Below are 14,218 nucleotides of genomic sequence, written 5' to 3'. Positions count from 1 at the left end.
ACCTCTAAAAAGAATATGAATAAATAATGTGTGTGTGTGTGTGTGTGTGTGTGTGTGTGTGTGTGTGTGTGTGTGTGTGTGTGTGTGTGTGTGTGTGTGTGGTGTGTGGGTGTGTGTGATTATAATTTAATCATATTAAATAATAAATTTTGCCTTTATTTGTAACATTCAAATAATCTCATCATTAGTTTTGCATTTTCGTTTGATCTAAGCAGCGCCAAATGTTTTTACATAAAAATTTTTTTTATTTAAATAAATTTTTATTATTTATTTTATACTGTTACTTTATAATTCTTTGTAATAAAAACGTAAATTGAGTAAAGCAATTTTGTGATATAAAAATATTTTAAAGCTAAATAATTATTACCACTTGGGTTAGAAAAAGAAGTTCTTAATGGATAGAAAGATATACATATAATTTGGTTTTTATTATTTTTAAATTAAAGAAACTACTACTTGAGTTTTATTTTTTTAAAACAGTGGTTTATCAAATCTTTTATACGATTGAAATATGTAATTTGACTAAAATGGACTTGTAGCTTCATGTTTGTAAGACTATAACTTGGCGCCAATTATTGATATCAAATCTTTTATATAAATTTTACACAATCATTTGAGTTGGCAATATCCACTATACTTGACACTCTTTTTTACCTTTTTTTAAAAAAAGGTAATTTTATAATATATGTATATATATATATATATATATATATATATATATATATATATACACCTAATAAATAAACATGTAATCTTATTATTTCATATATTTTATATATATATATATATATATATATATATATATACATATATATATTGGAAGAAATAATAAACTTAAATAATCATCCATGCAATCCAATCAAACAATGTGTATATATACACACATATATATTGTTATTAAATAGTTTAAGATCAATATAAATCAATCAATATAATTGGATCAATATAATTGGAAATTATCAAATATCAATCTTTAAATTCTTTGTAAATTTTGCAATTTTATATATATATATATATATATATATATATATATATATACATATATATGTATGTAATTGTCTAATAATAAATAGTTGATTAGAAATATGATTCAAAATATAATATATGTATAGTTCTCTAGATATGTTATTTTTTTAACTGACAAATTTTCATTTTTATTCGCTTTGGAACTGATTTTTCTAGAGTGACATAATAAGAGTATGTAGATAAGATTGAATAAAAGAATAATATCTTTGTTCTCTGATAAAATGAAAAATAGAACTTACCTGCAAAGTATAGACACAAACATGAGTTACACTCCGAAATTATTATAAATTGTCTCGCCGCGAACGTCAACATCGTTGGCCACCATTCGGACGTGCAGAAAAAGAATAATAGTAGTATGCAATTTATTAATACTGCTAATGTTTCCTTTTTAATTTTAATTTAATTTTAATTTACGCGTATTTATTATTATATTGATACCCGAGAGGTCTAACCAAAAACACTACCGTTTACATAAATCAATTTTATCGACCCAGCGGATAAATCAGGGTCACTGCAGGACCCAGCGAACATTGATTCGCTAGATTCTACAATAACCCTGACTTCAGTCTGATAATTCGCTGGGTCGATAAGATTAATAATGATATCTCGTGATAGACGTTGCAGCCGTACAAAGGCCGTACGATAATGACGTTTCTTAAAGTAAAAATTTCCAAATCGGACTTTGTGTAGCAATATCTCTGCTTGTAGGGCACAAAGCAGAAAAATAAAAATACTTTTATTATGCAAGTCGGACTCAAGCTATCGATCAAGCCTACTTAGAACTTGATCAGTATAGCCGTTATTGAGATTCGATAATTTCAGATGCTCGAACCTCGATGACTCGCGTAAAGTCACACGGCAGTGTTCTCGGTTGACTTGACACCCGAGACACTACCGTGTTTCCTGATAGAGAACGAATGAACGAGCGAAGAGCACACTTGCTCTTTTTCCACGTGTCCGATTGGCAGTCGATGATGTTGTTGAATTTCGCGGCGAGTTTGACAATTGCTGATAGTTCGTTTCGGATAAGTAATGTTTACGAGCCATAATCTACTATCTTGTAGATAAGTTCTAAGAAGCAATGAGTATTGTCATTTTGATTGCATGTATTTTTTATTGTATTGTACTTTTACGTATGCTTTTTAATTTTAAATATTTTTCTTTAATTTACTTAAGATTTATTGAAATATTTTAGGATGTTGCTTAATAATTTTTTTCTGAATATCCTAAAAATATATGATATATGTAATTTTAGTACAAATACAATATATTTTTTTATACTTTTATTAATACAATTTCATTGAAAAGATAATTCAATTTTATTATTTTCATAAAAATGAAATAAATTAAATAACTACAAAGATAGTTACGAACAATAGGAAGCTAAGTTGAAATGTTATATATAAAACATATATTTTTTTATATAAAGCGATAATACCCGGGGAAAAGTTTATATCTAATTATATATAATTTTATAGATCTATTTATGTATGGATTTTGACCCGATCTAATTATATATAAATAGATAAAATTGTTTATGATTATATATAAACAGATCAAATTATGCATACTTATGACGGTAAAATTACGGTTGTGTTCCGATATTGATTGCTAGTACTGAAAATCTATAATATATGTGACATCCCTTATAGAAAATAAGTGAAAAAAATGAAAAAATAAAAAAAAATGAGAGAAAGTGATGAAACATATTTTATCTCGTATCACCAGGTTTTTAAAAGTCACTTATCCTACTTGAAGATCCTGCTCGATGCCGTTTAAAGATACCCGATAAGAAAAATCAGAAACCGAAATATCAGAAATTATTTTATTTATTTATATTAGACATTATAAACGCGCGCTATTTATCTTTTTAAATAGAGCTTAAAAAGAGCAAAAATTGTTTTACTGTTATATCATTAACCTTTTGTCATAACACAACTGTCAAAACGATCTTCGCGACAGCTGCTCACGAAGTAAGTGCAATGAGAGAACCAATCAGCACTACAGAAAAACGGCAACAATACTTCGAAAAATGCGAGTATTGATTTGCATGCCTTTTTTTTAGAAAGGATAGTAAATAATTGTAAGTCAATATTATTTATAGCAATACTATTACGGTTTACTGATTTTGATGATATTATATACATATATACATATACTGTAATAAAGTTTACAATCATCTTATACATTTTTCCACATTTATCAAATTATTTCTATTTATTTAAGTACAAAGTACAATAAATTGGATAATTTTTATCATTGTATCACGTTTAGGATAAATGTAAGACAATTTTTTTCTACTATTATTTTCTATCATTCTTTTTTATCATACAAAAATGTTAATTTATTAACCAATAGCTTATTATATGTATAATTACATTATGATTAAAAGATTATATGTTATTGTGATAATAATAAATTAGCAAATTTTTACTTATGGTAAACGAGGAAATATCTCGAAAATATTCGCACGCGGTATAAGACACGATTTAAACGAAAGTTATTTATATTTGCACAAATAGGAAAGTAAAACTGCATCAGGAATTTCTGTGACGCCACATTTTTCTCGCAGCAGTAACTGCATCTTACGCAACTCTGTATTCATTTAGATGGAAGTGCAGAGTGGAGAAGGGAGAAAAAGAACGAGAGAGATGAATCAATATCATGTGCATTAAGATTAATTAATGGCAAACCGTCTTTTCTTAGACGTGCTATCATCTTTCTTGTAGCGAATGTTATGTATATTAGTAAATTTCCCAAATTCGTGAATTTTTTTATGCGATAATATCATCTTAAAATAAATTTTGTTAGAAGTATAATTATAAATACAAAGTATATTAATCAATTACAAAAAAAGAACAAATATTTATAAGATAACTTTAATTTTTCCAACATAGAATATACAATATATATATATATATATATATATATATATATATATATAGAAAAACATAAAAAAAAGCAATTCTTCTAGATGCTACAATATGCAGAAAAATTTATTGGCTTAACTATTGGAAACTAATCATTTGATATAAATTATCGATCTTTGACATGTTTTATTTACATCATAGCTGAAATACTTTTAAATGATTAAAAAAAGGAATATTATAATAAGAAACAAATAGAAAATAAAGGAATTATTTCGTATTGATTTTGTTATCTTATTTTGAGAAATGATATCTTTTTCCCGTCTGATTTAGCGAATGCATGAATAAATTAATCGATAAATTTTAATGAATATGATGAAAGATATTCGAGAGAGTCGGCCAAGATTTTATTTTAACATTTCGCCACACATTTATTGATGTGTGCCAATCATTTCTATGTCGTTCCGGGTATTTCTCGATGTAGCGACGGAGGAAGTTTCCATCGCAAAAATATTCCAATCGGAAGAATCAAAACGCTTTGGTCAAATTTAAACAGTACTCAAATACTTACGACGACGAGTGTTTAAATTGTAACATATATACAATATCTTGTTTTCGCTTGTTGCGCGTTGCTTTGGTTGGAAATTGAAAACGTCACGATGCCCGTTCGTACAATTTCATTAGCCCATTTTTTTTTTTTGACAAGACGTAACCATAGACAAGACGTAAAATAGATAAATACACACGTCAGCAATAAATAGGTAGGCTAGAAAAAGTAAATATACTACAAATATATAATAATAATAATATATAGCGCGCATTTGTAATGTCTAATATAAATAAATAGAATAATTTCTGATATTTCGATTCTGATTTTTTCTTAATGCTAAAATCAAGCTTTTTATAAAAAAAATTTTAAAGATAGATAACAAATTTTTCTCAAATATAAATTAAATAAATTATAAACAGAAATTATTTTCGCCACAAGTTGTATTCTTCCTAAATTTTTCTAACAAAATTATCTTTTAAAAAAGGTAAAAAATTACGCTCCAACGCGTCCCTTTTCTTATTTATGCCAAAAAAAAGAATTTTATACTTTTATATTATAAATGAGACTAAATTAGTAGAATGTTCTTAAATTATTACATTAAAAAAAATCATTTATATTTCCATTGCAGATATAGCTGATATTTTATTACAAAACATTAAATGAAATTTTAATCGAATCAACTATGCTTGAAAATATAAATTAGATCTTGCTGTTTAAATTAATATATAACAGAAATTTAAGATCAAAGAATAGTTAAAACCTATACATGAAAACATATGAAGTATTAAAGAGAAAGAGATTTTGCAAATCTTTCTTTTATATAAATAAATAAAGCTCGAATTCTTACTTTCGTAAAGAGATTTCGGGCAACAAGATCTCCCATTATCTCAATGAAGAAAACTCAGAAGAGTTAGAATTAATTTGAGCTAAGAACATAGTGTATTGCTATAAGTGCTTCTACTTCCGTAATATGTTCCAGTTACATGTTTCCTTCGTCGACCTTAAAAAATTCTAAAGATATTTACATCTGTATTCCGTAACCTTCTTCTCGATTTTCAGAAAATGTAACAATGGCTGCTGCACTTTCTGAAAATCGATTTAATCATCGGTTCATTGTATTTATTGTTTTGTTTTTTTTCTGCTACACCTTTTTCATTCTTTAATAATCTTCAATGTTGCTTAATTCATGTTCAGTCTATTTTTTTATAATAATCCATATAGAAAATTTCAGTTTAATCACTATCAATAACACGATGGAATCTATCAACTGTAAATGCCTATAATTGGAAAACGAGATTGGGAGAATGGCAAACAAGTCGAGTGAAGATTTTCTTCAACAAAAAAAAAATAATAAAAATGAAATATAAAAAATAAAATAAAAAATGAAAATAAAATGAAGTTTGGGATACAATCGCAGAATAATTAAAAATTGCTCTTGTTTTAGAGCAAAAGATCAATTAAAGAATCTTGGGGACTAGGAAAAATAGCAAAATAGTAAAATGAAGTCTAGAATGAATAAAAAAAGCTAGGATAGGAACTCAAATATAATAGGAAAAAGTAGACGCGAGAAAAAACTAAAACGAATCAAATTGAAAAAGAAGAAGAAGAAGATATTTAGAGAGTTTACGAGAAATTGGAAAAGATCAGAAAGTAATTTATAACTGATATAGATTTGAAACTTATAGAACAACTATATTGAAAAGAAGAACGACTACAGAAAAACAGACCCAAATGATCCAAAGATTATTAGATGTTAGCAATGAACTGTGACATGTTTAGAAATGAGATGGAAAAAATTACTACGAGTTAAAAGGAAACAGAGAGAAATAGAACAAAAGAGAGGTTGGGTAGAAAACAAATAGAAGAGAAAAAAAGCAGAGGAGTAGATAAGTAAGAGAAGAAAAGTGGCTATCTATGTTATTTGCGAAGAAAAGATGGTTAAAGCATGCTACTACCTATCAAATGGTATAGCAATGTTTGAATTGTTTTTCACATGAATAGATTTTACAACCTGAAATATTATTCTCTTCTATCCATCGCCGTGTTTTTCTCCATTACATCACATCGACTATCTCCCCCGATCTTAGCAGGACCTTCATTCTGCAATTTTTACATCTTTTTTTCTGTTCATACACTGTCATCAGTAAGACTAATATTTCTCAACTTTATTTATTCCTCTCTCTCTCTCTCTCTCTCTCTCTCTCTCTCTCTCTCTCTCTCTCTCTCTCTCTCTCTCTCTCTCTCTCTCTCTCTCTCTCTCTCTCTCTCTCTCTCTCTCTCTCTCTCTCTCTCTCTCTCTCTCTCTCTCTCTCTCTCTCTCCCTCTCTCTCTCCCTCTCTCTCTCCCTCTCTCTCTCTCTCTCTCTCTCTCTCTCCCTCCCTCCCTCTCTCTCTCTCTCCCGGTCACGCGTTGAACTGTTGCCTTTAATTATTTTTGAGCTTCTGCTCATTATTCTCGATTGTGATTATAAAACGATCCTTGTTGATTTGTTTTATTCGTTTTGAAACTATTTTTCGTTCATCACGCGCATTCTCAATGTCACTAATTAATCGTTTGATGAGAGATTTTTTCACATGATTACTTGTTTTAGAAACTGCTACTTTCATATATGATGTGCACATTACATGTGCCGCATTTGCCATTTAACCCTAATTAGTCATCCAAGGTTCCATTCGTTACATGCACGAAAAAAGATTTTTTTTACAATTTTATATATATATATATATATAAAATTGTGAAAAAAATATGAAAATCAAATGGATAATTATATATGTATAGAGTCATCCGAGGTTCCATTTGATTTAAATATATATATATATATATATATATATATATATATATATATATATATATATATACAGTACCCAGTCAAAAGTTCCGGGCCTAAATAACTTTTGAACTGATTGAGGTAGAGGTTTGAAATTTATAGGGATACAATGGGATCTATCATTTAACTCCAAAAACACCTAACCCCATACTCTTGAGGGGAAAGGGGGTTGGAAAATCTTAAATGGCATGTGTGGCATGAATAACGTTTGAAAGGGCTTTCCGAGGCAAGAACACGAGATCGCCGAAGTCTTTACGATTTTTTTTTAGTTATGATTACTTAAACTGTATTGAGAGTTTGTAATAGAGAGAACCTACGATGACACGAGAAAAATAAGACTTCGTGCAAGCACGCGTGTCCTGAATAGATGGAAGCACATGTGGGAGTGTATGTGTGCGTGCATCCAAGTGTGAGTATCCGGTTAACCAAGCAAGGATATAAGACAGAATATTTTACAATTTTATATATATATATATATATAAAATTGTAATAAAATCCTATATATGTATAAACAACTATACCAAATGTTTACAGTTTATATGATTGTATTATGTTGTTTATATATTGTAATTTTTTTCGTTAATATCATTTTTTATAAATACATTCATATATTGTCAATGTACTATCAATTTATATTTTGTATTTTATGTAATTGTAAAATTTTTATTTTTTGGTGTCTTTTTTGGATATTTATGTCTTAATATTAATCAATGCTTTCAAAGTTAATATGCAAGTTTATTTACAATAGGCACTATCTCTTTTAGTTCATAACAATAATCACAGTATCTTTCATATTAAAAAGTTAATACTAATTAAAGTTAATGCTAATTAAAAAGTTAATCACAATAAAATATTGTAAACATTGCTTTATTAATTATATAATAAAATATTATAAAATTTTTTAATAATGTATATAACTCTTCAAAAGATATATATCTTTTCAACTCTACTGTAAATTAAATTGTTTTATTAATACAAATTTTATTATTATAATTTCTTTATAAAGTTTTACAAGAATTCAAATTACAAATAAAAGTTTTACTGAATATTTGTATTTTTTGTAGTCTTTTTTTATTGTACATTTTATCGATACTATAATGTATTCAATAAGCCAATGAAACAATAAAAATAAAAAAAAAATAAAGGATTAAAAGAGCGAAATGTTTCACGTATATCTTTGATTGATTTATTTGTTTCTTTGATATGCTTTAGACTAAATTAAACCTCAAATGAAATTTAGGGAATAAAATTTTGATTTCTTTTGCCTCATCAGCTCCTTTCTCACCATCACGTTTTTGTCGTTTTTAATCATGATGCACGAAAATTAAAGTTGCATCATAGCTGCAATAATAACTGCACTGCATAAAAATGATACTGTAATCACATGATGCATAAAGGCAAAGCGAGCAAGACGTAAATGAATCATCTCTTTAATTACGCATGCGGAATTTTACAGATCAAATTATATTTATGCCATCGCGATAATGCGAGCCTTATTCCTTTTATTAAGGAACACTTTTTCTTTTCCTCCGCCCTTTTCTATAGGCCTCTGTAAAAAAATTAATTTTTTATATTCAAGTGGCTGAATTTCATTAATATCGTATTATATATTCTACTATATGAGATAAAAGCTAAATAAAAACAAAAATAAACTAAAACAGATAAAATAATCACTTTTTATTGAGATCACTTATGTGCTTAAACTCACTCAAGAGGATCCTGAACTGACGAATGAACTCTGAGAAAAACGTTCACACATATGCATCTAACATACATAGATATATTTACGTATACGTATACAGATTGTCCCGTAGCACTGTTCTCATGAGAAGGTAGACGGGAGCGAGATAAATCAAAATGTTTTATATCAATTTGCGATAGTCGTAATAATTTTCGAATTATTAAATATTAAAGTTGTACAAATAAGAGCGTGCGGAGAGAAAGCGCTCGCCCGCCTGATCTGTAGGTCGAATGGGAAGAGTGAGCGGCGGCTACTATCCTTCTCTTTGCCACGCATACTTCACCCATCGCCGAGCGCCGGGTGGTCATTGTCGTCACGCTGAGTTGTCCCGCGCGCTCTTATTTGTGCAATTTGCATTGTGCTTAAATATTTAACAACTCGAAAATTATCACTCACGAGCGATGAGGACAGTACTATGGGACACCCTCTATACACTCATCAAACATTTCTGCACACATATGAACAAATTTTCGTATTGCTTTTTTGTATCACGTTAGATATTTAGCCTAATTTTAAGAACTCAATGTTGTTTCTTCATTTTCAATCTTCTAGTCTAGCAATATCAGTCTTGTAGATATAGTGTAAAATTTTTATATTAAGTAAATATCGATGCGACTTGACAGCTCTGAATGCCATATTAAAGTATCAAATGTAATATGGTAAAATAAATTTAAATTATAAAAATTTTTTCATTCTAAATATAAAATTCATTTAGGATCCATTGCTTTGCATATATGTGAGTTTGTTTTATTTTACAATTTTTAAGTTTTACGAAATTTAGAGATTGTTATATTTCTTTACTTGATATTTAGAAATTCGACCGAACTTATTTGCCTTTGCTTATTTGACACGACAACATATATTTACTTTACATTATATTTCTAACATTCATTTTAATTTTGAACATATTCATTTTAAAAAAAGTTGTTGACACTACATACATTATTTTACGACCATTTTGAAGATTATAACCACAAGCGTTGAGAGTCTAAAGACATTATTAATATTTAATACCATTATATTTAATACTATTTAATAATATTTAATACTATTGAATTTAAATAAATTTAAATATAATTTAGATAAATTTGTACTGAAAATTATCTAAACATGGGACTGAAACGTTTGCAATTGTTTTAATTTTATTTATTAATATATGTTTATGTACACTTCAACAACGTGGCGTGTGTCGGATCTGAATGTTGGTATTACATTTCCAATTTTAAAATAACCCAATTGTTAAAAATAAGATTAATGGACAGTTATTATATGTTAATTATAAATAAATAATATTATATCATCGTCTTTGTCTTTTTCTTTTTTTTTAATACAAAATTAATTTAATTAATAAAAAGGAAATGGCTGAGAAAGATTTTTCAATAATTTTCTTTGTTTAATGTATTCTACGTGTATATGCGAAATATTTTAATTTTCAAGTTCCTGAAGTAATATTGGCTTCTCTGATGTTAGAATAGCGATATGATCTTGATTAATAAGTTAATTGAAAAGCATTGAAAGTGAATCGACATAAGTTGCAAATAATTACGATCGCGTGAATTGATTATTAGACGGAGTATCAGAAACTACTTCGGTTACTAATGATTATGTTCGTTTTTCGAGTACCATCCTCTAATAGTGCCACTTAATAAGAGCCACTTTGCAAGTTTATCAGATCTATCCGAGCAATCAATCGGATTCGTGATGTGTGGAAAGGGCCGAAGTAATACAAAAGATTTATTATTGTAACTTTACATACATCTTCATTTGAATTCAAACTTTTGATAGCTATTTTGATGTCAACAAAATTATATTTGCAATTTTATGTGTATATTTACGTTATATATTAGATAAAAAATTTTTTTTACAAACGAAAAGTATTAGATCCATTTGAAAATTGTTTTATTCTGTATAACCTTAAAGAAATTAACAAAAGATTTTGTAAAATATTTTCTTCAAATTTTCTATGAAAAGCATATATTTTCAATTTTTTTAAGATAAAATTTTTAAGAAAAAATGGTGAATTCTTGAAAAAAGACCTGGAAATATCTATCAGAAATAATCTTTTTACCAAATTAATTTTCTGTATTCATTTCATTTTTTAAATTTTTATAAAAATTTCTAATAAAAGATCAAAGCAACCCGGGAAAAAAAGTTTACATCCGGGAAAAAAAGTTTATATCTAATTATATATAATTATATCATATTAATATATATTAATTATATATAAATATATATATATATATATAATAAGATCTATTAATATTACAAATTATATACAATTATATCAAAATATTTATAACTCCATATCAAATTATATAAAATTATATTAAAATTTTTTTCGAGTAAAAAGTTTATGTCTAATTATATGTAATTATATCAAAGTATCTATAATTTCATATAAAATTATATTGAAATTCTTTTCGGATAAAATATTTAGATTTAATTATATGTAATTATATCAAAATATTCATAACTCCATGTCAAATTATATTAACTTATATTGAAATTTTTTCGGATACAAAGTTTATAAAGTTATTTGCTTTCAAATAATCAATAACTTTACAATTTTATATGTAATTATATCAAAATATTAATAATTCTATGTACAATAATCTAAAATTATATTGAAATTTTTTTCGAAGAAAAAGTTTACATCTAATTAGAAATGATTATATTAAAATGCTTACAACTTCAAATGGAATTATATAAAACTATAATTCTTTTTCAAATAGAAAGGTTTATAAATGAAAAGATATTAAATTATATAAAAATTTATACATAATATATTATAATGCATCAAACTAGATGCATTCAACTGTTAATAATAACATCTAAACGAGAGACACCGAGTTTAGTTGATATTGTACGATTTATATGTATATACATATATACGAATATACACAATTTACGAACACATAATTTCAATCAAATATAAAGGATAAAGGATCCTTAAGGAAAATTTTAAGTTTAATATAATTACACTGATTTACTTCGTTTATTTTACGAAAAACTTAATATTTTATATATGAGATTGTTCATATAAATACAAATGTTATAAATAAATAAACTTATAAAAATATATTAATTTTTCATATTTATCACAAAAATGGACCCATTAAAAACTTAATCGTCATTTTTAAGTCATTTTTATTGAATAAATAACAACATTAATTATTTTTCTTAATTAACTGTAATATACAATAACTAAATAAATAATATAACTAAATAAAAAAAATATTTTCCATATTTAATATATTAACAAATTCTTTAACAAGTAAATAAAATATATACAACAATTTATAAACATTTTTATAATTATAATGATTATGATGATATTAAACATAATATAAGTTCACGGCTCTATATATGTAATTAAATTATCTTATAAGAATTACATATGCAATCGAGATTTTAAAATTGAGATTAAATTTATGCAGTATAGTAATATTCATTAACCGATCTATCTTATTTTAAGAAGAGACTCCGTAATCACTTATTTGGTCATTTTAATAGTAGGTTTTATCCCAATACGGAGGTTAAGCAGCATTTTAAATAGAATCTCCAAATGGATGGGTGACCGGTTACAGAAACATACAATGATACGAGATAAAAAATGTGTTTCATTCCTCTTTCTCATTTTTTTTTCATTTTTTTCACTTATTTTCTGTAAGGGTATTTTATGTCACATATATTATAGATTTTCAGTATTAGCAATCAATATCGGAACGCAACCGTAATTTTGTCGTCATAAGTATGCATAATTTAATCTGTTCATATATAATCATAAACAATTTTATCTATTTATATATAATTAGATCAGGTCAAAATCCATACATAATTAGATCTACAAAATTATATATAATTATATATAATTATATATAATTTTGTAGATCTAATTATATATAATTATATATAATTTTGTAGATCTAATTACATATAAATGTATGGATTTTGACCTGATCTAATTATATATAAATTATATATAATTATATATAAATAGATAAAATTGTTTATGATTATATATGAACAAATCAAATTATGCACATTTATGACGATAAAATTACGGTTGCGTTCCGATATTGACTGTTAGTATTGAAAATCTATAATATATGTGACATAAAATACCCTTACAGAAAATAAGTAAAAAAAAATGAAAAAATGAAAAAAAAAATGAAAGAAAGGGATGAAACATTTTTTATCTCGTATTATCGCATATTTCTAAAACCGATCACCTATCCATTTGGAAATTCTGCTCGATGCTGTTTAACCTAGGTATTGGAATGAAACCTGCTACTGAAATGACCAAATAAGTAATTACGAGATCTCTGCTTAAAATATGATCTGATTAATGAATGTTACGATATTGTATAAATATAGCCGCAATTTTAAAATTTCGATTACATATGTAATTCTTGTAGATAATTTAATTACATGTATAGAGCCGTGAATCTATATTATTATCTATATTATGTTTAATATGAATCATTATTCTTATGAAAATGTTTATAAATTGTTGTATATATTTTATTTACTTGTTAATAAATTTGTTAACTAAGTAACTAGTATTAAATATGGAAAATATTTTTTTTATTTAGTTATATTATAGTTATATTACAGTTATAATATAGTTCAATAAGAAAGATAATTAATGTTATCAATATTTATTCATTAAAAATGACAATTAAATGACGATTAAATGACGATATATTTATGATGATAATATTTCGTGACAAATGTTATATTTATTTTACGTCGTTATTTAGTACACTGACGTTGAATGACGAGAAATGACCTTAAATTATCGTCATGATGACATCATGTACCTGGGTATATATAATTAGATATAATTATACATTTTTAAATACAATTAGATCAAATTTTTAATGGGCCCATTTTTGTAATAAATATGAAAAACTAATATATTTTTATAAGTATATTTATAATACTTATATTTATATGAACAATCTCATATATAAAATATTAAATTTTTCATAAAGTAAATGAAGTAAACCAGTGCATTTATATTAACCTTAAAATTTCCTTAAGGATATATATATATATATATATATATATATATATATATATATATATACGTATAAATCGAGATGTTATTATTTATACATAGTTTGATGCATCATAATATATTAGACAATACATAGGTATAAGCCAAGTACATGTTAACAAACTACAACGCGAGACATGGCATT

General features: G+C 25.9%; 1 protein-coding gene and 1 long non-coding RNA gene across 7 annotated transcripts in view; both read right to left on the bottom strand.

Moving 5' to 3' along the window:
* The window catches only part of rho-5 (rhomboid-5), a 473,385-nt gene that overhangs the window by 142,304 nt on the left and 316,863 nt on the right, over positions 1-14,218 (bottom strand). The gene's annotated exons all lie outside the window — the stretch shown is intronic.
* LOC105423455 (uncharacterized) lies at positions 6,678-11,173 on the bottom strand. Its single transcript, XR_967394.2, has 2 exons — positions 8,979-11,173; positions 6,678-8,819 (listed from the first exon to the last, which is right to left on the bottom strand). It is a non-coding gene; the product is annotated as an uncharacterized LOC105423455 (long non-coding RNA).

This window comes from Pogonomyrmex barbatus, unplaced genomic scaffold (assembly GCF_055798465.1).
Source record: "Pogonomyrmex barbatus isolate J1 unplaced genomic scaffold, ASM5579846v1 scaffold15, whole genome shotgun sequence".
In the NCBI taxonomy this organism is placed as follows: Eukaryota; Metazoa; Arthropoda; class Insecta; order Hymenoptera; family Formicidae; genus Pogonomyrmex; species Pogonomyrmex barbatus.
Note: the sequence above shows the minus strand (reverse complement) of the source record. Positions and strands in the feature narration are given on the sequence as shown.